At 41.5% G+C, this 21,250-nt stretch overlaps 1 long non-coding RNA gene across 1 annotated transcript in view; it reads left to right on the top strand.

Annotated features, from left to right (window-relative positions):
• The window catches only part of LOC147913012 (uncharacterized), a 33,157-nt gene extending 18,460 nt beyond the window's left edge, over nt 1-14,697 (top strand). Inside the window, exon 3 of the long non-coding RNA XR_015549273.1 lies at nt 14,020-14,697. This is a non-coding gene — a long non-coding RNA (uncharacterized LOC147913012). The remainder of the gene's footprint in view (nt 1-14,019) is intronic.
• The last annotated feature ends 6,553 nt before the right edge of the window (nt 14,698-21,250 follow it).

The raw sequence follows: 21,250 nt of genomic DNA, 5'->3' as shown, positions 1-21,250 counted from the left end.
CATGAATTTTGCCAAAGCTGCATACCATCTCTATTATTATTTACTTATTGTTGTTATTTAAATTGATCAACTTTTAAATAATTTATGTACGGTTATATTAAAAAACAAAACTCTGTTTTTTTCCTTGAAGAATAATTGATATACAACATCCCATTAGTTTCAGGTGTACATCATAGTGATTCTGTATTTATATATACTATAAAATGATCACACTACATTAAGTCTAGTTACCATCTGTCAGCATACAAAGTTATTACAGAACTCTTTAAATAATTTTTTATTTTTTTTTTTTCCCCTCAAAGCCCCAGTAGATAGTTGTATATCATAGCTGCACATCCTTCTAGTTTCTGTATGTGGGACGCGGCCTCAGCATGGCCAGAGAAGCGGTGCCTCGGTGCGCGCCCGGGATCTGAACCCGGGCCGCCAGCAGCGGAGCACGCGCACTTAACCCCCAAGCCACAGGGCGGGCCCCAGAACTCTTTAAATAAAAAAGAGGTTTGTTTGTATACCACTTAGGAAACACTGGTATAGTGAAATGCATCAAGTTGAAGAATCAGAAGACTTGGGTTCAAATCCTAGCTTTGCTCTTTGCTAGTCATGTAATTTTGAGCAAGTTATCTCAGTTTCTTTATCTATAGAACAATGACTATAATATATAACTCACAGTATTATGGTGATAAATAGGGTAATGTATGTGATAGCACTTTGAAAAATTTGACTCAATGTACATTATTAGTTGTTGTTAAATAAAGGGAAAATTAGTGCGGTAGGAGAAGAAAGTGGTATGGTTTTAGTAGTGGGCAGTTTATTCAGAGGGGTGGGAGGGTGTAGAAAACATCTATATTTTAAAGAATGGATATATCACAATGCACTATTAAATGGGTTAGAAAATGGCACAAAAGTTAATAAAATACTGCAAAAAGAAAGGGGCAAAATCCACTTAAATTCAGTTGGATGAAAAGAACATTCTTAGTGCAGGCCCAACATAAATTGTGGCAAGTTTGTGTGAAGTTTTAAAAATATAACTTCAAGTGTTAAAATTTAATCATCTGTAATGAATCAAAAGCTATCTTAGGGCCGGCCCGGTGGCGCAAGCGGTTAAGTGCACGTGCTCCACTGCGGTGGCCTGGCGTTCACAGGTTCGGATCCTGGATGCGCACCGACGCACTGCTTGTTAAGCCATGCTGTGGCAGTGTCCCATATAAAGTAGAGGAAGATGGGCATGGTTGTTAGCCCAGGGCCAATCTTCCTCAAGAAAAAAGGGGAGGATTGGCGTTGGATGTTAGCTCAGGGCTAGTCCTCCTCACACACACAGAAAAAAGCTATCTTAGGAATTAATGTTTTATATATTCCATTGCAATCATTAATTTTCTAAGACTAATATAACTTTTTAATTGATCTCTGGAGTATAATGGAAACCATGTCAATGCTCCCGAATGCTCATTATTTAATTGCAAATTGTAGGAATAGTCAAGACTACAAGCTCCTCAGACTCAAACCATGCTTACTTTAATAAAGAGCTCTTAGAAACATATTCCAACCCTTCTTCACTCTCTTCACTCCCTTGACTACCTGCTATCCCCTTTTCTTCTTTTTTTTTTTTCCCTCTCTTTTTTTTTCCCTCTCCAAAGCCCCAGTGCATGGCTGTATATCCTAGTTGTAAGTCCTTTTAGTTCTTCTATGTGAGCCACCCTGCCACAACATGGCAACTGACAGATGTGTGGTGTGGTTCTGCAACCAGAAAACGAACCCGGGCCACTGAAGTGGTGAGAGCCCTGAACTTTAACCACTAGGCCATCAGAGCTGGCTCTATCCCCTCTTACTCTTGCTGATGACCTCACCTTCAACCTCATAGAGAAACTAGAATGATCCAACTGGACCACTGTCAACTTCCTGTCCCCAAACCTCCGTGGCAACACTGCTTCCCCTACTCCCTGGACTTCCTTTCTGGGTCTGAAGCATCCTCCTCCTTATTGGAACTGTATGCTCTCCGCATCTTCTGCTCTCCCTGTGACTCTAATCTTGCCCTCTATGCGGGTTTTCCGCATCAGCATTAAACACTTTCTCACCTTCCCCTGACCACAGGCTCCCATGTAGCACTGCTTTGACTCTCTATCCTTTACAGTCAAACATGTCCAAAGAACCCTATTCCTGATGTCCTTTTTTGTCCTTCTCTGCATTCCTCACCTCCCAATTTAGCCTCCACATTTCCTTTTCTTCTAAGAACATTATTTTCCCCCCCAAAGTATAACTCATGGGAATTTTTATATACTATTACACAAGTAGCATAATAAAAGAAAAAAACATATAAAATTATGTAGTGCCACTACACAAATTGTCCACATGCTCCCATTTTCTCTTACATGACTTTTTTTTCCATGTGAGTAGGTTTTTTGTAGTCGTGGCACCCACTCTGACTTTAGGAATAAAGCATAGCTTGCTGTAAAAATGACTGGTCTAGGAAAAAGAGGCCTTTTGATGTAACTGATCACACCTTCATGACACCTTCTCCTTCCCTGTTTTTGTGATGATATGTCCTCCTGGTGACCTGTCTATTTTGGCTGTTCCTTCTCAGTTTTCTGTGATGGCTCTTTCTCCTCCACTGTGTATTCCATCTTGGAGTTCTAAGGGCTCCATCCTTCCTCTGCTTTTGTCACTCTATAAACTCTCCTTAGGCGATCTCACTCACTCTTGAGGCTCCCAGTGCTATCTTCATGCTGGCAATTCTCAAATTCATTTCTCCAGCAAAGATCTTTCCCAGAACTTTGTATCTGTCTATCTAGCAGTCAACAGGGTATGTTCACAGGTTGTTTCATAATAGGCATGTAAAGCTCACTACTTACTAAAATGGAACTCATTGTCTTCCTACTCCCAAATTTTTATCTTCACAAGTGTTCTCTGTCTTAGTAAAGGCCACCGCCATCCGCTCAGTTGCTTAAGCCAGAAACCTAGGAGACATTGTTTTATAACTTTATTTATTTATTTATTTTCCCCCCAAAGCCCCAGTAGACAGTTGTATGTCATAGCTGCACTTCCTTCTAGTTGCTGTATGTGGGACGCCGCCTCAGCATGGCTGGAGAAGCAGTGCGTCGGTGCGCGCCCAGGATCCGAACCCGGGCCGCCAGCAGCGGAGTGCACGCACTTAACCGCTCAGCCATGGGGCCAGCCCGAGACATTGTTGATTTATCCTTTACTTACCTCTTTCTTACCATGACCCCTCTTCTCATTAATTAATCACCAAGTGTTTTTCCATTCTATCTCCTACACACTTCTTCAATCCATTTACCTCCCTAAATTGTCACTGTCACCACACCAAGTCCAAGGTGCCATCATCTTTCAACTGGATTCTGTGACAATCTCATACCCTCCCACTAAAGCACATGTGACAGGGTCACTTCTCTCCTTACACTCTTTAATGGTTTCTATTGCCTTTAGGATAAGGGCCCCAATCCTTAAGACCTACAAGGCTCTGTGTGATCTTCCTTCTGCCTAGTTGTAGAGGTTCGTCATGTGTCATTTTGTCCCTCACTCTTTCCATTCCAGAAACTAGCTTCTTAGATCTTTGCAATGAGAAGCCACACTTTTTCTTACCTTGGGACTTTGCCTGGAATACGTTAGCTTAATTTGCAGGCCTCCTTCTGTTACCCCTCCTCTGTCATCCTCCACAATTTTCCTCCCCCTACCCCAACTGTAACATAGTTACTTTATTCTTTAGGTCCTAGCGTAAATATCCCATCCTCAAAAGAGACTTTGTGAACACTGCAGACCCTTACTTAACAGTTTGTACTCCTCAGTGTTATCATAATTATATTTGCATTAGTTTTCAGTGTCTTTCCAGCTGCTAATCTGTGTGCTCCATGAGGGCAGTGAATAGGCATCGTGCCTGACACATAGTAGGTATAGAATAAATGTTTGATAAAGGAATAATTTATTTTTCAGAAATCCTTTACTTCTGGCTATTAACTTATTTAATATTTATTTATGGTAATATGTTTGAATAACTCCTTTCACTCATTAGATTGCAATAATTGGAATATGAGGATTTTAAAAAAAACTTTTGAAAAATTAAGTGTAAATTAATTGAGGGTTTAGGAGAAAAAAATTCATTTTTCCCCCAAGACTTCATGTCTTTATGTGGAGAGGGTTTTACCTGTGAAGAAAAAAGATTTCTTAAATGAGAAAACCCTCTACTTTGGGCATCATAATCGAATTGCTGATACCAATAGTTGTCATTTATTAGGCATTTGCTATTTTCCAGGGGTGGTCCTCAGTGCAAAGAGAGTATTAATTAATTTAAAACAACTTTCTGAGGCAGTTCCTATTTTAACCCTGGCGTTGGAGTGTAATTGTCATCCATTGTTTATTGCTCTGAGGGAAGCATGAAAGAGCTCTCTCACTCTCTTGCTGACACACCTCTTAATTAGGTCAGATTTTACAGTTACACTAGATTCTGATAATGATCGGGATTCTTCCCTGGCTGGCTGGGATAGATGTCAGGCCGCACTGCCAGAGGACTGTCTCCTGTCATGTGCTGCCTCTTGCATCACAGATTCTTCTCTGGTGGATTTGGCTCCATCTTATTTCATTACTGCCAGAGGAATTTATCTAGTCATGCATTGCCCTTGAGGCTGTGGTAGCTAGTCCTTGTGACTTTTCTGAACGCTGTGGTTTCTAAACAGTGTTCAGAAAAAAGAATTCTGCAAGGGACCCACACTTGGCTCCTATCCAAAGAGTCTTCTGGAGGCATAAAGATGGCAAGCAGTGAGGGTTGTAAGGGGGGTGGAGAGTAACGTATCTTGCTTCATTCATCCATCCATCTATTAATTAAATTTATTCCACAAATATTTATTGCTTATCTACCATGTGCCAAGTAGCATATTAGGTGCTGGGGACGTAACAGTGAGAATTTTCCACCCCCAAGGAGATTATAGTCTAAACAGATAAGTAAATATAGCACATACTGTTGAGGGAGCATAAAGAGGAGTGTTATAACTGTCAGTACTCTTAACAGTTACAAGACCCATAACCCAATTCAAGAATAGATTAGGCAAATGTGTTAATATTTATTGGCTTAAGGAAAGGAGGTTGGAATAAGGAAACCCTGAGAATGACAGGGCTATGGCAAGACCTCAGGCACTTGAGTATCCCCAGGAGTCTTGGCCCTTCTTTTTCCACATGTAGGCTTTATTCTCCCTTACCGCAGACCAGCTCTCTCCACAAGTCAGGAAGCATGGCCTCCATCAATTCTAAGCCTCACATCAACCCAAGCTCTGACTCAGAGAGGACTGGATCCTCTTTTTCAATTATAATCTAAAAAACCCCAAGGAAGAACTCAGATCAACCCAGCTTGGGTCACATGCTCATCTCTAGACTAGTGATTCTCCACTGTAGGTGGTTTTGCCCTTTGAGGGATATTTGGCAATATCTGGAGATATTTTCTATTGTCATGACTGATGGGGGTGGAGAGGGTGCTGTTGGTGTCTAGTGGATAGAGGCCAAGGATGCTGCTAAACATCCTACAATATATAGGACAGCCCCCCCACAACAAAGAACTATCCAGTACAAAATGTCAATAGTACTGAGGTTGAGAAACTCTAGACCAATCAACTGTGGTCTGGGGGAGCATTAAGAGAGGCGCCAAATGTTTTCTAAAAGAAGTGAAATATTGGCTGACACTTAGAGGATGAGTAGGAGCCATGCAAAGAGGGGCCAGGGAAGGCTGATCCATGGAGGGAGGTCCATGAGCAAAGAGCCAGGCTGTATATAGTAATAGTTACTCTACCTCCCCTGGCTACCTTGTAAAACATCATGAATCTATGGAAGGCTCACAAGGATCAGAGAGTCTGGTGCTTCAGCGGAATCACCATCCTGCAAAGCAATTACAACAATATCAAGCACAAGCCATAGGCCATATACATTTCCTCCACTGTATTAAACGTTTGGTCAAGGGCTAGTGTGTTATTGGAAATTTATTTATATTTATCAAGAGATTGTTTCAGTTAGGTATTAAAATACATCAATGACAAGACTAGTATTTGGGAGCACTGCCTCTGCAATCAAACAGACCGGGCGTTGAACTCAGGCCCCATCTCTTCCTAGGGGTGTCCCCGGCCACCACAAGTGGAACAGGCCAGTGCTGGCAAACACAGAAAAGTGATCCGTATGGGCGGGATGAGTAAAGTTTGGGTAAATAAATACAAGTGATTGAGGTATTGCAGGTAAAGAAAGCAGCATGCACCAAGGCTTGGAGTTAGGAATGAGTACAAATGTAGGTAAAATAAGCAACAAGTGATTCTAAGATAAAACATTTTTGTGTGTGTGTGTGAAATTAGAAGATGGAGCTAACTTGAGGAGTTTAATTTTGGACACACAAATTAGCATTTCCTGTGGAATGTCTAAATAGAGGTGTTCAGAGAATAGTCAGAGTTACAGGCAGGGTTCAAATTCAGGAGAGAGTTCAAGAGCTGGAGATTTACATCCATGAGAAAGAACTGTCCCTTAATGTAAAGGGCTTAGAGAGGAGGAGGAAGCCAGAAACAAATGTCTGTGGAAAGAGAGAAGGAAGGAAAGAAGGGGAGAGAAAAGGAAACAGATGAGTGTCTGAATAAAGAGAGAAAAGAATAAAATCTTGATGCTGTGGTGTCATGGAAGCCCAGGGAGGAGAGAATTTGAAGAAAGGAAGAGTTGTTGACAGTGTCAAATACTGCAGAGACCAGAGGTTATTAGAGCCATTAAAGAGGTCACTGGACACACATAGCACAATTTAAGATGTATATTTCCAGTTGGAGGGTGGAGGCAGACCTCCGATTGAAGGGAGTCTAGGTGTAAAAGTGGGATGCGGACTTGGAGACAGCTAGCATACAATAGCCTTTTGAAAATTAGGATGCAAGACAAGGGTGCTGCTCACCGTCACTGCTATTATTTCACATTGATTTGAAACTTCTAACCCAATACACAAGTGTAAGAGAAAGAGGTATAACAACCGAAAATAAGTTAACAAAACACATTCACTATTTGTAAATTATATTACCTTCTACCCACAGGGCCTCAAAGATGTAAATTAAAAAAAAAATTAAAACTAAATTTAAAAAACCTATTAAGGCTAATTCAATAGTTCATAATGTGATTAATTACAAAATAAATACACATAGCCATCAATTAGTAATTTTTAAAAAATCCAGTTTACAATAGGAATTCAGAGTGGCTAAAAAGGACTCAATAAGTAGAAAGATACAAGAGGTCAATATTGTATATGTATCAATTATCCTCAAATTAATTTAAATGTTTAGTACAATGCCAATCAAAATTCCAATGCATTCTTGGGGTCACTTGACAAAGAGATTCTAAATAACGTTAAAGATAGAAGGCTGGATCCTGCAGAGGGAGGTAGTCAGTAAGAAATTCTTGGTGGGGTAATCAAAAGATTTTAGGAAACGGGTATTAACATTCAATTTTAAGTCTCATATATTCAATATAACCCCCTTCCATTTCCCCAGATAGTCTGTAAAATCTGCTAAACCTAGAAATGTCTTGTGTGGCAGTTTCAAGGGAAAAAATCAAACCAAAGGGGTAGAGTTCCACCGTTAGACTGGTGGGGAAGAGAGAAAAAAGAACAGCTTGAGAAGGTGACTCCATGGTTAAATTCAGAAGAATCAGAACTGGGAGCCAGAAATGACTATGAGACTATAAACCCCTGGGAATCTGAAGCAGTCTTAAAGAATGAATTGCAACTCCAGCAAGATATGGGAGGGGTCTTGAGCCAACCTCTTCTGTATCTCAAAGTTCCAGATAAGTTCAGTTGACATCTCAGTTACATATGGGAAATCTTAACCTTTTTAGAAATTCCTAGAGAAAAGGCAAGCTATTACTAGTGCTTATCTCTGTAATATTGAATTATAAATGATTTTTATTTGATTTTATACTTTTCTGAATTTTCTATAATGGGCATGAGTTATGTTTATAAGAAAAGTTTGTCAGTGAGAAAAAGAATTGGGAAGAATGCTTGGGTGGAAAGCAAGGTCAAGTAAGGCTTTTCAAGTTTACTTGCTTGGTGGTTTCTAGAAAGGTCATAGCAAACGGTTCTCTCAGTGTCTCATCTTCAGCCATCGTCATCGATGGTGGTTCTCACTTGACACATTTCGCCGTCATTTTAGAATCAAGTACCATGGGTGAGCAACATCTCTACCCATTGATACCTCCCTCTCTGACTTCCTACACAGACCACATCCATCATACACTTTCTTGAGTGGTCTAGTTATTTTATATGCTTAAATATTATCTTGCTAACTAGGTTATAAACTGGTCCATAAACTTGTCATGTCTTATATTTCTGCTGATTCTCCTGTGGTACCTAACACTTGGTCACATGGTTTTGTGTTTAATTTTTAAAAAAATTTAATTACCTCATAAAAGAATAGAGATGAATATTCAGTGATTTTCAAGAAAAACTGAGGGACCCATAATAACTCTTAAAGACCACATTCACATAGATGATGTAGCAATATTATAGGTTTCCAATTTTTCATAGGATTTTCCTCATGAGGCACCTCATGCCTACTCTAGTTAATCAAGTTGTGCTTGATGAACTGATGGTAGGTTGATACTAATTCCTTGTTGCTGTAGAGCTATAGAACTGTATTTTATATTTACACCTGTATTTAGAGCTGTAGAACTTTGTTTTATCAAATTAGTGCCTTTCCCACATGAGGTCCTTGAAGGCACTCACGTGGGTATTCTGCATCTATTGTAATGCTTGGCACAGACCAAGAATTCAATAAATGTTTGGAGGCAGTGACCTCATTTGGCTTCCAAACAACTCAATGAGAGAGTCAAAAAAGATAAGAATGATAAAAATAAGATAGCAAGAATTACTAATGTTTATTGAGTACATTCTATGCACCAGGCATTATGTAAACATTTCACGTAGAGTATCTCACTTACTCCTTAGAATAACCCCAAGAGGTAGGTACTATGATTGTTTCGGCTTATGGATGGAACAGCGCCTTAGGAAGGTTAAATGGTCTGGCCAGTGTCTAAGAAATTGCAGAGCTGAGAGAAGAACTGAGGTCTTCTGATGATAAAATCAAGGCTCTTTCCATTATCTTCTTCTGCCTTTCATAAAACTAAATTTTTTCTCAATATTTGGAATCCTCTCCTTGTCCAATTGGAAAAAAAAAATCTGAGCTCCTTAAAATAAAATCTGAGTCTAAAATATGTAATGAAACCACTCTGCGTAGTATAAAAGGGGTTAACTAGTACCAAAGTCAGCAACTCAATAACCCAAACAAAGATTTTAGGTCACTAGAATACTAGTTTCATTAGGAGACTGACTTTTTAGATCATTAAATTTAAGGGAAAAAGGGTTTGATTCTAGTTTGAACTGGTTCACGGTAGAGAACGCTTGGCCTGTCTACCCCAGCACCCCATCTTTACAAAATATTATCGAATTTATCTCTATATTTACAGTGATGAAGGCCATATTGTTATTAAGTTTGTCAGATATGAAGCAGATCGGGGCAACTCCAAACCACATCAAGTGAATTATGTCTTTGCTCCCTAGACTTTCTGAACTGGTTCTTTAGGTCTCTTTTTATTCCTCTTTGAGCAGAAATTCGGGGTGAGTGTGGCAACAGATATGTATCTTTGTTTAAAAACCTTTGATGGGTTGGGCTCTGGTCCTGCCGCTGTCTTCCACCTCCACCACCATTCTGCTCGCCATCCCCATCTCCCAGCTTCCGGTGAGCTGCAGCCCTCCAGCTGGCTGACTCACATAGGGAAACATGCAGGGCAGAAACCCTAGTCCTGCCTTACCCTCCCTCCTTATAGTTCTCAAAGGCCGGCATGGAGCAAAGGCAGATCTTCTGGACAATTAGCCAGGTGTATCTCAACTGGCAGCTGTATGCATTTGGGGGACAGTGGACCAGAGCACCCCTTGGCTGGGGTGGCAGAGGAAGGCAGACTCCTTTTACCCTCACGCCCCTGGCGTCTGCATGAGGCAGGTTAGTGATGAGCATTGCCCGTGATCTAAAGATGGCAGGGGGAGAGGCAATGAGCACAAGTGGGCAGAGAGAGAGGAGAGAACTGGAAATGGATTTGGCAGTACCTAGCGTAACTTCCAGAAGCCCTGAGGTGACAAGGGACAGCCTGACTGGGTCCCTTTCCTTACATGCATTCTGCCACCTCCCATCCTGGGATCTGGGTACCTGTGAAGATTCCTACCTGTTCAGATCCTTTCAGCTCCTGAAAGCAGCAGAAACAGTAAGAACTAGAATTAGGGAATTTTATAATATATTTTATTCCTCTAGGATCCAAAGCCCCCACATAACATGTGTATCAATTTCCTATTGCTACTGCCACAAATTATAACACATGTAATGGCTTAAACATGACAATTATATTAGCTTTCAGTTCTGTAGGTCAAAAGTCTAAAACGGGTCTGCTGGGCTGCGTTCCTTCTGGAGGCTCTAGAGCAGGATCTGTTTCTTTGCCTTTTCCAGCTTCTGGAAGCCCCCTCTACCGTCTTTAAAGCCAGCAGCATAGCATCTGGTCTCCTCTCTGATATCCCGCCTCCTTCTCATAAGGACCCTTGTGATCACATTGGGCCCACCTGGATAATCCAGACTAATCTCCCCAGCTCAAGAGCCTTAATTTAATTATAGCTGCAAGATCCCTTATGCCATGTAAGGTAACATATTTGCAGGTTCTGGGGATTAGGATGTGGACGTCTTTGGGGGCCACTAGTCAGCCTATCACAACACGTAAATCTGATTTTCCATTTTCACACATCTAATCTTCAAACATTTACAGAAATGCACAGAAAAGCACTGTATATAAAAGTAGAGGGCTCCCTGCAGTAAGGTAGAAAGATATTTCATAAGAAAATAACATATGACCTGCTCCCATCATATTGAGAGACACTACTTGAGTTGTTTTTTTATGTTTGTTTTTTGATCTCTCCTCTTTGTTTTTCTTTTGAGGGAGATTGGCCATGAGCTAACATCTATGTCCATCTTCCTCTATTTTGTGTATGGGACGCCGCCACAGCATGGCTTGATGAGCAGTGAGTAGGTCCACGCCTGGGATCTGAACCTGTGACCCCAGGCTGCTGAAGTGCAGCGTGTGAACTTAACCCCTGTGCCACCAGGCCAGCCCCTGTCCTCTTTTGAAACAGAAAGAGGAGTTGGGGAGCTGTAAGAGCAGAGGAGGTGCCAAGAAAGACAGAAGTGTCACCAGGTACTCTAAGAACAGAGAGAGCACTCTAAGGCTACTGTTCGTCTTTAGCTTAATGTGTGAACAGGCGGCCGATTGTCTTACAAGAACGGTAAATAAAGGCAATGGGTTTTCAACTAAGTTGCCTCTGAAGTTTATGTATTTTTTTTGGTAGGTTTTTCTTTCTTTGTGAAATTGAGAAGGTTTGTACTCAGGATAAGATTTGAATCTTTGACTCTAAAATAAAATGTTATCTGATTATCAAATATTTCCTTTCCCTCACATAAGGAAGCTGTTGGATGACTATTTTCTGTACTACTTACTGGATATTTATGAGAATAAAATTGCTGACCTTTTAATATCAAAAGGTAAAGATTTATAACGAGCAGAAAGAAGTCTTCTCTTTAAGCCTGGAGATGAAACCAAGGTTAAATTAAACTGGATTTTATTACATTTAAGAAATTGAGAATGGGGTTCTTCTATATTTAAACATATGGCTTTACCGATATTACTTAATATTTATACCCGGCTGCTTTACTAGTTACATCATTTATTGGAAAAAAAAAAAAAAAGATAACTGAGTGGGAAAGAGAACCAACTTCTCTGTCAGTAATCCTTGCTATGTACCTCTCCCAGAAGGTCATCCTAAGGGGTTTTCTGGAGACAATTTAGCCTGCTTCTAGGTAACATTCATAGGAATAGATAAAAGTCCCTGCAAACTTGAATAGATAGTAAATGTCAAACTTCATCCTGCCATTGGAAATGCAAAGGAATTCTAAATCCCCTTTTGTTTTTTTTTGTGTGTGTGTGAGGAAGATCAGCCCTGAGCTAACATCCACTCCTATCCTCCTCTTTTTTTGCTGAGGAAGACTGGCCCTGGGCTAACATCCGTGCTCATCTTCCTCCACTTTATATGGGGCGCCGCCACAGCATGGCCTGACAAGCGGTGCGTCAGTGCGTGCCCGGGATCCGAACCCGGGCCGCCAGCAGCAGAGCATGTGCACTTAACCGCTACACCACGGGCCGGCCCCCCTAAATCCCCTTTTGGGATGGGTTGAATTTACTGAATCCTGAAGATAATATATTCACTTTAGGGGAAAATCTTTAATGGGAACCACGGTCACATATAAATCCTGCTCCTTTCTGGCTTCACCATCTCTTCCCCATACCCTGCTCTATCAATCTAAATAATAGTAATATTTATATTTGTGCCTCATTTATTCTGTGTTAGACACTGCTCTGAGCATTTTACATACAATATTTCATTTGATCCTCACAATAACCCTGTAAAATGGATACTATTACTATCATCATTTAATAGATAAGGAAACCCAATTTAAGTAATTTTTCCAAGGTCACACAGCAAGCAAGTGACAGAGCCAGCTGGAGTGTGAATGTTTAACTCCAAATTCCACACCGTTAACCACTGTACTTATATTTTGCATCTTTTGCCAGGATACAATTTCTAAATCCCAGGTAGAATTTTTGCATCCTAGATATTAATAAGGAATACAAGTGTCATGGAGCTCCTGGTTCAGCTGTCTTTGTTTCCCACTACCTACCTCGTCAGGAGACAGGAGGCCACCCATGCTGGAACTGGACCATGCTCCTTCCTCTCCATCATCTGTGAATAGAGCCTTCAGGGCAATGAATCACTCTGTGGTTTTCCTTCGCCCCTGTTGACCCACAGAGGCCCGTTTCACACTCCATGAGTTCCGTGTAGATCAGCCAGCTCGCAAGCAGCATAACTGTCACTAAAGCAACGACGTAATTTTACACTCTCTTTCAAAAGCAAACACACCCGGCCAGCGCCGTGAACCGGGGCAGTGAGGCCGGGAGCGAAGGCAGCCCCACGCTATGAAAGTGGACTCTGTGAGAAGGAAAGGCAGTGTTGCTTTTGGAAGTTCACGGGGATATTCTAAACTCACTTTGATCCGTTATTCTGGCACCCTGGTTCCTCAAACCATCCTTTGCTACCCAATCAGATGATGAAACTCTGTGGTGATTTGATATGCTTGATTTGAGGTGCTAGGGACGCCTAGAAGGCATGCATGACCCAGGAAAGCCACGTGGTGCTGGACTTTGGGGAGATTCACACAGGAGGTCTCAGTCCCACTACTCCCTGATGTGGGGTGTGTGTGGGTGTGTGTGTGTGTGTGTGTGTGTGTGTGAGAGAGAGAAAGAGAGAGAGAGGAAGGTTAGCCCTGAGCTAACATCCGTGTCCAATCCTCCTCTTTTTGCTTAGGAAGATTGGCCCTGTGCTAATATCTGTGTCCATCTTCCTCTACTTTATGTGTGGGACGCCGCCACAGCATGGCTTGATGAGTGGTGTGTAGGTCCGCCCCCAGGATCCAAAACATCAAACCCTGGGCGGCTGAAGCAGACCCCGCTAACTTAACCACTATGCCACCGTGCCAGCCACTGCTCCCTGATGTTTGTATAAACAAAATCAGGTTAAATGAATCTGCAGAGCCTTTGGATGGCAGCATGTGGAGGGAAAAATGGGACCAACCATAGCTCCTGCTGAGTGAAGGGTATTAAAGTTGATTGTAGCACGTAAGCTTCAGATCCTATTTGGCACCAGCCCTTCTTCCTCTGCCTGCCTCCTTAGGACCCTGCCCAGATGCCTGGTTTCCGAGTTTGGGGCCAAGGAAAATTTGCAGAATTTAGTACAGATGGCAGTGTGCAGACCCAGATCTGAAAGCATGAGAAAAGGAGAAAAAAACCCGAGTCCCAAAGGCTCTCTCATTCTCCCCAAGTACTATCAACTCATCTTTTTACTCTTCCTTTGTTTTTTTTAACTCTGTTCAGGAGCAGAACAGCAACTTAATGGGTGACGAAGAAAAAGAACAGCATTCAACACCAGCATTTCTTGGTGCTGTGATTAGTAGTTGCTGCTGCTTGTCATAATACATCAGAAAAACAGCAACCCATCTGTTCCAAATTGATACAGCAAAGGCTCAGCAAGGAGTGTTGATCCAGCTTCTGTGGGGAAGAGTCTGAATTTTACGGCACATTAACGTGTGTGCCCGAGCAGCTCAAAGATGTCAGGTGCCAGCTTTCTACCTAGCTGTGTATCATGTAACAGCTGTCACCACAATCGCTAAGAGTTTTGACAAGTGGGCTGTTTCAGCATGAAAATGTCCAAGTGGGAGGAAGACTATCCTCTACTGAAAGTTAAATGCCACTTCAAATCTCCCACGCCACTTAGACTAGTCTGCACTGAGGATATATAATAGGAAATGGAATCAAACCGCCTCTCCAACCACAAAACACATCGCTGTAATACTCCGTGTTGGCCTCTCCCAGACACTCCTCACTAGCGGTAATTAGCAGCACATAAATGCTAATGACTAATTACCTTGGCCTGTGTAGACATCAGGAGAATCAAAGTAAACTATTGTCCAAAAGCCTGACTTAACAGATATATAGACTGTAAAACTCCAAGTTTTAATAGCTTACATTAGCTCCTGGGTTGGGGGAGTCATAGGGGAGTGGAGAGCTGGGAGGGGGTGAGGGGTGGGTGGGAGGGGAGGTATGCGAATAAATTGATGTTATTTACATGTTAGGAGGTAGACTTGGGCAGTTCTCAGCCTCTGTATGCTAATATCTCAGAAAATAAATTTAATTCACAAAGGCGTATGAAGTCTCTGTATACATTTACTTGAAGGTCTGTTTTTCTTCTAGACTCTGTTGTCAGAGGGTGTGATACCTAAAACTTGCCGCAGAAACATCTGGTACTCTTAATAAAACATGTCAGATAAATGGGTGGCTTCTGGGCAACATATGTGGCTATAAGAAGAAATAAATAATTCACTTTTCTGGAAAAAATATCAAGATCAAAGAGGTGACTCTTTATAACAAGGTGTTAACGAGGTATCACAAGAACATGGTGCCCTGCCTATGAAACCCCACTTACTGGGTCCTTGAGTGAGAAGCAGTGAAGACTCCAGAATTTCTGTAAAGGAAGGTTTAAGGGACAGCAAAGGAGTTAGCAAAATGGACTGGAAAACTAGTTTTGAAGCTGTGTTGGCCAAACAAGCACAGTTTTGACTTGAAGCCTTGTTTGGTTTTGTTAAACGACTTTGGGGAAGGGGAAGTTATAAAGAACCAAAGTCCATGTCCCCTCTCCCCCCCAAGTCACCCCTTGGAACTGCCATTGGTGGGGAGGAAATGGATTCTTTGAACATTTTTATTCCCTACTGGTTTTCTTCACCTACCTGACACAACTGATTTTTAGAGAAACCAGGAGGAGGGCTCAAATTTAGATCAGTTAATCTTACCTATTTTTAAATGCCTGTATTCAAACCCTGTTGATTTGTTTTATATAACTGACATGCACATCTTTTCTGTTAAAAAATTAAAGTTTAGCTTTGCTTTTATATTATTTTCCTTTAAAGGGGTTAAAATGATTCTTTGGTGATGAAATCTCATGTATATTACCTTTCTTAATTCCATTCAAGCACCAAAAATCTGAGGAACATACATTTTACTAACTCACAGAGTCTTCTCATTTTGTTTTGACTATGTTGAAAGATGTGGATCTAGGATCTTAAACCTAAAATATTATATTCTAGTTCCAACTTCTCGACACCAGACTTATACAAAATACATACATTTTATAATAAAGCCCTGACCAAAATTAGTGTGGGTTTTGTTCTTTTTGGAAAGCTAGTATGTTATATTTTCTGTAAGATGTTGTACTATAATATGTAAACACTGTAATACTAAGAGATTCAGAACCATTTAAGAGTTCTGGCTATTTAAAATACAACTCTATTCGGACATGTCATCCAAACAACTTGTCACTTCTGAGACCCTGGTTACAATAAAACTAAGGAGACATGTTAATATTCTCAGGCTCCTAAAAGTCAGAGATTACTTCAAAACTGTAACACAGTTTAGAAAAATGACCTTGAACGTCACTGGAGATGAATCTCATCACACACACATCACAACCCAAGGGCCAAACAAAGACAGGATAACAGGTTAGCACCCTTTCAAAGGATACCCTGTAAGTATCTGTTCGCTGTTTGTTTTGAGGAAACACGGGGTAAGGAAGGGTAGAAAAGGCAATCCCTGGAAGGTATTCTGAGTCTCACATTTACCGTTTCAAGTAGTCCAGCTGTGGCTCAAAGCTTGCGTACCCCATCAGACCACAGCTACCCTGAATTCAATGAGATCTGTTTTCCTCAGAAGGCAGGAGGTCCCTACCCCAAGTTGCTTAGAGCAGTTTTTAAGCTACGTCTTCTGTGAGAGAAATTCTGGCAAATGCTATTTTCTATGTCCATTTACACTTTCAGTTATGACTTCATATTCAGTAATATTTTTGCTCCCCTTAAAGTTTGCCAGCCACCCACCACTTAATCTTGCTCCTGTCCGTACAACCGCCCCCCACTCCACTCTTAGGGTCTTATTCGAGTCAAGTAGTTTGCCTGCTGGGGAAGCACAGTATTTTAAAGTTTCTTAGCTCTAGAAATTTTTTATTCCCACTCCTTTCCCAAATAATAGGAGGTATCCGGGAGTCTCAAGAAACAAAACCTGGAAAATAAGGCTGTTTTGCCCCCATCTTTCTTGCTTCAGCCATTAAAGTCTTGGTAAGATTTATGCTTGTCTTAATTGTCTCAGTTAAAGCTCCTCCAGTTTTCTTTCCCCTTGTGTTAGGAACTATTTGTGAGAAGACTCTGGTCAGGGAGAAACTTTAGAAAATTACACAGTGAGAAGGAATTTTTATAAATTGCTACATAAAAGTGTCACCTGATTTGTCCAGACAGCCAATTTAAGTTTCCATCTGTATTGGTTTCCTATGGCTGCTGTAACAAATTACCACAATTTTAGTGGCTTAAAACAACAGACATTTGGGCTGGCCCCGTGGCTTAGCGGTTAAGTGCGCGCGCTCCGCTGCTGGCGGCCCGGGTTTGGATCCCTGGCGCGCACCTACGCACCGCTTCTCCGGCCATGCTGAGGCCACGTCCCACATACAGCAACTAGAAGGATGTGCAACTATGACATACAACTATCTACTGGGGCTTTGGAGGAAAAAATAAATAAATAAAATTAAAAAAAAAACAACATACATTTATTGTCTATGGTTTTGGAGATCAGAATTCTGAAATGGGTCTCAATGGGCTAAAATCAAAATTTTGACAGGCTGCATTCCATTTGGAGGCTCTAGGGAAGTGTATGTTTCCCTTTCCAGCTTTTACATATTGCCCGCTTTGCTTGACACATGGTCCCTTCTGCCATCTTTAAAGCCAGCAATGGCTGGTCTAGTCTTTCTCACATCACTCAGACACTAACATCTCTGCCTCCCTCTTCCATGTTTAAGTACCCTTGTGATTACATTGGGCCCACCTGGATAATCCAGGCTTATCTCCCCACCACAAGATCACTGACTAGCAACCTTAATTCCATCGTTCATCTTTGCCATGTAATGTAACATATTTACAGCTTGCGGGAATTAGATGTGGATGTCACTGTGGGTGGGAGCAGTATTCTGCCTACCACACCATCTTAAAACACTCATCTCAATATTATAAAGCTTGGAGTATTCTCTGTTTCAGTTTTTATTCCTGATTGACCATCTACTCATTAGAGTTTGTGACTTGTTTTCCAAAGAATTCCACATGGGGGTCACTTCTTACAAGGGACTTGGCAATAGAACAAAAGGAAAATGGACAGGGAGCATCCAGTTCCCCTGAGTTCACTGAACCACTCCAGGGAGATTGAAAACGACAGACCAGAAGACTAAAAGTAAACATCGTTGTCTGCTATGACTCATTCCATTACTAGATATAAACTGAGCAAGCTACTAAATTTAATCCATTTCAACTCGATTCAGCCAAAAAAAAAAAAGTGGAGAGAATATTGGGGAATGTCAAGCTTGGAGGCCCTTGTGTGACTCCCTATCATGCAGGGGAAATGAGACAAGTTCCAAAAAGACACTAACACAAGGCAAAGCAAGGTAATGTCATAATGGATATACCACAGTGCAACAGGGATACAAAGGAGGGAAGGTTTGTTTGAGGAGATGCATTCGAGGTGGACATTGATGGACGAGGAGGTGCAGATCAGGTAGGATGAGCCGCCAAGCAGAGGAGTTGTAGGAGCAAAGATATAGTCACTTGAGCACTTGGAGGCGTGTGCACTGTTTTCCAACTGCCACAAACCTGTCTAAGCCAGGATTTTATAACCTGCCTATTTTCTACATTTTGGACCAGATAATTATTTGTTAAGGGGGACTGTCCTGTGCATTGTACAATGTACAATACTTAACAGCATCTCTTGCCTCTACCCCCCGGGGAGCCATTGATCTAGATTCAATTTTAATTTTTATCTCAGATTCTGATTTGGGAACCAATACAAAGTTAAAAGCTAAATCAGGCACAGCCGTGGGTTGACAGTGTTTAAGGAGCGTTATTTCCTTAGATACTGTCTAGACTATCCAAGATTCAATGAGCAGAAGCTCTGAAAATATGTAATTATTATCTGTGGCAACTCAGCCAGTCCAGAGCACCCCTATTCTGAAGATAGAGACATTATCCATAAAATAAAAGGCACAATGTTCCAAGGGCAGAGCCCACCCAACTGCCCTTGCCAAGGGGCAGGACGAGCCCACATGCATCTCTTCACACTTCAAGAGCTTTCACAGAATTTTTTTTTTTTTTAACTTCAAATGATAGTATATACCAAGTCCAAAATAGGCCAGGGATATTGTACTCTCCAGGGAGAAATCTTTGGGAATATCATCAGATCATTTACAAGCCTCTACAGAGTTTTCTAAATCTTTAAAATGGCAAATAATTGACAATATAGCCTTTTAGCGTCACATGTCTACACTTAACATTTGTGAGAAAGTGACCCAGGAAATTAACATTTGCTTCCAACTGGGTACACATGAAGAGTTAAGAAAACCGACTAATAGAAATGTGTGAAAAGTAAAATCAGCCTATACTTCCGCTGCTAGGACTTAGTGGTTGTCGTAAATGATCTTGGATCCTGTCAAATCCTGGTTCCTCCAAAATACCACTAAAATAGCCTGTTTGTACAGTAGAACTTTACTCACAATTCTTCTAACTAAAGCAGAATGACTTTATTGCTTATTGCCGTAAGAGAAACTGCCAGCTTAACAGTCTTAATAGTGTCTAAGAGGATGGAGGGCAAAGGCAAGATATTTTTGATGTTTGGGGGGTCCAGTTATGGCTGGGTCTTTCAATGTGGGGGCCTAATTGGGATTAAGCAAAATTCATGGCATAATAGTTTAAGATTAGGGGACACAGCAAGGAAAAGGTTTCAAAGTGAATCTTGAAGAATAAATAGTCATTGGTGAAATGTCTACTGTCCAAGAAGAGGACATTTACTCTACTGAGGGTTAGCTGAGTCGTCTATGGTGCAGATAGATAGATTTGGGGGAAGTTCCTGTAACAATAAAACTATTTGCAGCTTCATTTTTACAGGCAAGAGTTTCATGGACTAGTCAAGCTATATTCATGCAGACCATTGAATAGTCAAGTCATGTTAATGCAGACAGCAAACTATGTGGGTATAGATGGTTTGGGTCTCAATTCAAAAATACCAAAATGTATAAGAATAAGATACTTCAGATCGTCATCCTCTCCCCACCCCAAACTCATTCTTTTTCTTATATTTTTTGGTCTCATTTAATGATGTTTCCATCCACCCTAACACCCAGGCTAGAAACGCTGTGTTCTCCACTACCAATTACTGTGTGCTCCAGCTATCCTCACCTCACCGCCATCACGGTTCTCACCTTGTCCTTTAGCCCTCTAGTTAGCCCAAGGACGGGAGCGATGTCGTCACTCTAGAAGCGTAATGGCAGTCACGGATGGGGTAAGATTTAGGAATGGGGTAGGGGTTAGAGTTATCTATTGAACATATTACTTATTTAAAAAAATATTTAAAAAAAAAAAGGTCCCACTTGATTCCAGTTTAGTCCTCCTGTGGCTGCTGGTGGTGCCCTGCTCAGATTGCTACACCCCTTCCCCCAGCCCTGCTTGTCCACCTCCAGCTTCCACATGCTTAGCTGGTACCTCTAAGTGAAAGAGGACTGTCCCTTGGCAATGGAGCTGCCCAGCCCCTGGGGAAAACAGGAGCTGCCCGAGTCTTCATCTCCCCCAGGGTGGCCCGTAGATGACAACTGACTGGTGTGGGAGTACAAAGCCCCTGCTACTTGCCTTAAGGTGGGGCAAACTCTGAAGTGCTGTGTGTACTCCAGAACTCCTCACAGGGTCAGGCTCAGTCTAGGTCTTACCTTTCCCTATCCTGTTTCTTCCACTTCCTTACTAGTTTCTTCTGGGATCACTGCCTTAAAAAATCACTTCAAGTCAACTCCTTGGTTCAGGGTCTGCTTCTGGGAGAACCCAACTTACACTTGCCCCTAAAATTCCTTCACCCGAAATCTATCTAAAATAAAGATTTGACCACGTCACTCCCCCGCTAAAGCCTCCAGTAGGTGCTCGTTACCTACTTGATGCCTTCATAAGGCATTCAAGGCTGGCCACTATTGGCGTTTGCCTACCTCTCCAGCCTCGAGTCTCACCCATCCCAATTTCCTGCTCGCTGATGCAGTAATGTTGAATAGCTTTAGCTCCTCACTCATCTCCTTGTCACCTGCTTGGTTTCTGGTGTTCCCATCATCTATGAAGCTTCTAGCAGCCTCTCAGCCTCTACAGATCCCCCAGATGAGTTAAGGTTCCTCTTTTGTACTCTTCTAATAACCTATTCCATCACTGTCATTGCATTTACCATATTATATTGCAGTTCTTTCCTTTTTTGTGTCCCCAGCTAGACAGTGAGATTCTAAAAAGGATAGAGCACGCCTTCAGCGTTTAAAAATCCCCACCGGCTAGCACAATGCCTAACACATAGAAAGCTGCCATTCAAGTTTTTCAATGAATTCACATAACCATTTTTTTTTCGTGCAGAGTAACCAGAGATACGAAGGCAATTATAGTAGTATGCTTCAATTCTATCACATGGAAACTAGAAACGCTCTTAGAATAATAAAAATGGCAAAGACTTT

Source organism: Ceratotherium simum, chromosome 31 (genome assembly GCF_057802395.1).
Source record: "Ceratotherium simum simum isolate JZ-2026a chromosome 31, ASM5780239v1, whole genome shotgun sequence".
Lineage (NCBI taxonomy): Eukaryota > Metazoa > Chordata > Mammalia > Perissodactyla > Rhinocerotidae > Ceratotherium > Ceratotherium simum.
The sequence above is the reverse complement of the archived record's forward strand: the minus strand, read 5'-3'. Positions and strand labels throughout refer to the sequence as shown.